The 4597-nt window shown below is 39.0% G+C and overlaps 1 long non-coding RNA gene across 2 annotated transcripts; it reads right to left on the reverse strand.

Annotated features, from left to right (window-relative positions):
• Nucleotides 1-1886: 1886 nt before the first annotated feature.
• Nucleotides 1887-3954, reverse strand: LOC120068089. 2 transcript variants are annotated; one of them, XR_005479083.1, is made up of 3 exons: nucleotides 3463-3954; nucleotides 3225-3378; nucleotides 1887-1950 (listed from the first exon to the last, which is right to left on the reverse strand). It is a non-coding gene; the product is annotated as an uncharacterized LOC120068089 (long non-coding RNA). The 2 variants fall into 2 exon arrangements; XR_005479084.1 differs by lacking the exon at nucleotides 1887-1950 and adding an exon at nucleotides 2040-2075.
• Between the last annotated feature and the right edge of the window lie 643 nt (nucleotides 3955-4597).

Below are 4597 nucleotides of genomic sequence, written 5' to 3' on the forward strand. Positions count from 1 at the left end.
ATTTTTCTATTTTATCTTTTTGAAATTTGATTTCAAAATAAAAATTGAATTTTAATTTAAAATTGAATTGAAAATGGGAAAATACCATAAGTGGGATTTTTCCACTTTAAACACTCATTTTTCCATTCAAATTAATTGGGATTTGTGTCAAACTCCTAGGAAATGAAATTGCATGTTAAAGGAGAATAAAATAGAAAAAGCATCTACTGAGAAAGTGATGCAATTGAAGGTTGGAAGACCAATGATACAAAATCTGGAAAATTTCTCCAAAATCCCTTCTTGATTAAACTCATTTTGGATCCCACAATCTAATCTAAGGTCCTGGAGAATAGTAGGGAAGATTAAGTGGTGGTCTACAAGAGGTTTCTGAGAAGATTCGAGCTGAAATTTGAAGATTTGAAGAGTTCAACAAAGGTATATCTTCAAAACCATACTTTAATTAATGTACTTGCGTGTTTCTATGCTAAAACTAATGAAATTATAGTGCTTAAGATCCTAATTTCTTTTGCTAATTGCATACTAATTCCTTCAGCAAAAATGTGTTGGGGTTGATGCACTGAAGTTTCGTGTCCTGTAGTTTGTAAACAATTTGTACGAACTCTTGTGATGTATAATATATGATATTTTACTTCACATTTTGATTTTGCTCAGTTAATTGTTTTATTTGCTTTACCACAAACCAATAAACTAAAATCCCTGGTTGTTTGTATGTAACTTAAGCATGTATGTGGTGACATACAAGTGGATCATGTCTTAAGGGATAACCAAAATGGTCTGTAGTAAATGAATATAGGAGAAAAACCTTGTCCTAACGCTATGGATGCGGCCCGCTTTGTGGAATGGTCACAATTGTTGTGACTTGTCACAGATGGTCTGATCCTGATCATTTGTGTAAGGGACATGCGAGCGGGGTCGTCGTATACAAAGAGTTTGTATAAGAGCTGACCATAAAGTGTTAAGGTCTCCGTCTCGTTATATAACACCGTTTATGACAGAGATTTCACTTCACTAGGATGATGATGGCATAAAATTAAGGGGAAACGCAATTATGCGATGCATGTCTTAGGTTATGCGTTTATACTCATACGTCGGTGGTCATGCGTTGGAATGAAAATATGCGTTACTCTTATATACGATGACCATGCGTTCCTGTCATAAGTTTTCTTGTGCTCTCGCCAAGTATAACGAGAACGCAAGTTTCTCGGGTGATCCGAGGTCAAACTCAGGGACTTGTAGCTAAATGCTATGCGGTGATGTGCTTGCAGCGGATGAATAAAAGAATGATGGGGTTTGAAGCTACAACTACTCATACTCCTAACTAACAGATTAAACGATGAGAATATGAATGAGAGGTAGAGACACGACAACTGTTGACGAGTAGTAAAATGCATGGAAAAATAGATAAAATGTGAGGATGTCTTCATCGCAACCTTTAAGATTGACCGTAAGGACAACCCCAGCTAATGCAAGCTATGCGATCATGCTACACACACTTGTGCCTAATTGTAGGACGCATACGATGTGTTTGCGAAGTGTCGAGAGGCCTTCTTCCTAAGTCTTTATTCTTGCTCATGTGCTCCCACACAAACAAGATGACCACATGTAACGACCCGACCCCTTAGGACTTAGGTTAGGCCGTTACTAAAATAAATGCATGCCTAGGATTTGAAACGACGCTCAGTTATGTTGAAATAAATGCTAAATAGACAAGAGGAGTTCAAAAGCTATTTATTAAATGCAATTGTTAAAAAAATAATAGGGTACCCATAATTTGTAAATACTATTAAAAGTATAAAAAAATAATCCTTAATAATAAGTTTTTAACAGTAAAACTAAACATTAAGGGAAAAATAAGGACTCTAAATTTCATGATGCGGAAGTGTAAAAACTAGTCCCAGTGGCACGATCATGAATTCCGCTGCGCCATCGCCGGTGCATCTCTACCCTTACCTGAAACAACAACATAAGAAAGAATGAGTATGAAATACTCAATAAGTAACCCCTGTCTCTTATACACATCTAGATGTGTATAAGAGACAGCCGCTGCGCCATCGCCGGTGCATCTCTACCCTTACCTGAAACAACAACATAAGAAAGAATGAGTATGAAATACTCAATAAGTAACCCCACTATTGGGGTCAGGCTAGGCATCTATGTCCTCTTGATGTCTGCCCCTAGTGGAACATATAAACTGCTCTAGTCCTCATGGAACACATATATACATGAAAAACTTATTTCTATCCTACTGAAGTTAAGTATGTCCACTACCTCTAGTAAGTTCCGTAGGACCCACAAACTCTGATGAATCCCAAAGGAAACACAATCTCTTACATACGCATGGTTATGTATACACCTCTTTTGTATACACATAAACCCACTTAATGTGTACCTCTTTCGCACACATGGTTACATATACACCTCTTTCGTATACACACAACCCACTAAAGGTGTACCTCTTTCGCACACCTAGTTAAGTATACACCTCTTTCGTATACACCTAATTTACTAAGTATGTACCTCTTTCGTACATCTAATTATGTATACACCTCTTTCGTATACACATAATCCACTGAGTATGTACCTCTTTCGTACACACCAGACCCTCTCTAAAATGTAGGGATGCGTATCTCTTTCGTACACATGGTTACGCATACACAAAATCCACTGAGTATGTACCTCTTTTGTATACCCCAGTACCCTCTAAGTATGTATCACTTTCATACACACCAGCCTTAATACATCTCTTTCATGTATTAGCGTCCTTGGACGTGCATTACTTTCATGCAGTCACATAGTCTGGAATGGAAAGGAGATTTTATCTAACTTCATATTACATATAACATTCACCTAATCAAAAATCCTCTAAAATCTTCTCATCGTCAACCTCACGTTAATTAACCTCAACATGCATATTTAATCTAGTTTTAAATGAATCAACTGTAGCACATCACTTTCATGCACTAAATCATGTAAACAATGTAGTATTCGGGATTTCGTAATATATATCATACGGTCTACACATTCTCATAACTAAAATTCCAAATCGAGCTTAAACGTAATGATATTCCGATATATTACCACATGCTCATATATCCTTTCTAAGCAGTTCATCTAACCTCGAAACAATCAAAATTATTCAAAGAAAAACTGCTACAGGAACCTCAATGTTAAATCTATAGTGTATCGCCGGGCACAAAAGCGATTCCAGTAGTAAAATTACTTACCTCAAAGTAAATCCAAATTAGTTTAAGCAAGCCTATTTCTCCTTGCCAAGCAAAGCCTTGAAGCCCCTTAACAAATTGCACCCTTCCTCCCCCCCAAATTGGTCTTAAACTTCAAACCTTGTGGACCACCTCAAAATCCTCCCAAATCTTGATTCTAGAATCCCAACATTAGGAGTTAATCAAACCATACCAAAATCTTAGTTAACAATAAATCTTCGAACTTCGGAAAAACACTTACCCAACCAGTCTCAACACTCAAAATCGACAAAACGGTGGCGAACGAAAGAGAGGTCTGGCGGCGCGTGGTCTCCGACGGCAGTGCGATGAGCAATGACCGGAAGAAGCCTGCGTGGCTGGTGGCTAGGCGTCGAATCTGCTGCTGCACCACAGATCTGGCGGCTGGAAGACGATCGACAGCTATACGGATGAAGGACAGGCGTGGAAGGGACGACGTGACGGCGAGTAGCGGCGACCCACGGGCGTACGAGTGGTACTCCGATTGTGACGACGAGCGGCAGCGACCCACGGGCGTGAGCGACACTTCGATAGTGACGACGAGCGGCGACGATCCACGGGCGAACAAGTGGCAGTGACTACAAGCGGCGACGATCCATGGGCGAACAAGCGACGGTGACGGAGGTGGCGGCGAGGTCGTTCTGGGCAGTGAGGATGGCGGCGGCGGCAGGAGGAAGAAGTATGGGAAAAAGGGTTTTTTTTTTAAAAAAAAAATTCTTTTGTGTGGGGAGAAGGGAGAGGCTTCTTTTTACTTTAAATAATAATAATAATAATAACTAAAAAGGTAATTACATTTAAATCATTTCCTTAATCCACTTTATACTATTTATTTCAAAATTCCTGTCATTAATTTTCAAATGGAATTTCAAAATTGAATAATTTTCACGTCAACACTTAAATTCCCACACTTATATTTCAAATCTAAAATTCCAAAAATGTCCTCCAATAACAAAATTATCGAAATCATATAAAAAGTGAAAATTCGTGGTGGTACATTCTTCCCCCCTTAAAGAACTTTCGTCCTTGAAAGTTCATTTCTGGAAAAAAAAAAAAAAAAAAACTTCTCTCAAATAAACCTAGAGTGTCAAGGTCTAAAATGTAAATTTATCCATCATTACAGTGTCTGACCTCCCCACCTTATGTCAGGTTGTGGCACTGTTCTTTTCCATTGCTGTTGTCCACATTTGAACCCACCTGAATCTTGACCCGAAGGGTGGTCCCTACCATTTGTAGTGCTCCTACTAGGGCACTCATATGCCATATGCCCTTTCTATCCACAACGATAACACACCCTTGCTCCAGCCAAGCAACGACCCTAGTGACGCTTTTCGCATGAGTTACAGATCGGCTTTTCCTCT

This window comes from Benincasa hispida, chromosome 12 (assembly GCF_009727055.1).
Source record: "Benincasa hispida cultivar B227 chromosome 12, ASM972705v1, whole genome shotgun sequence".
Classification (NCBI taxonomy): Eukaryota; Viridiplantae; Streptophyta; class Magnoliopsida; order Cucurbitales; family Cucurbitaceae; genus Benincasa; species Benincasa hispida.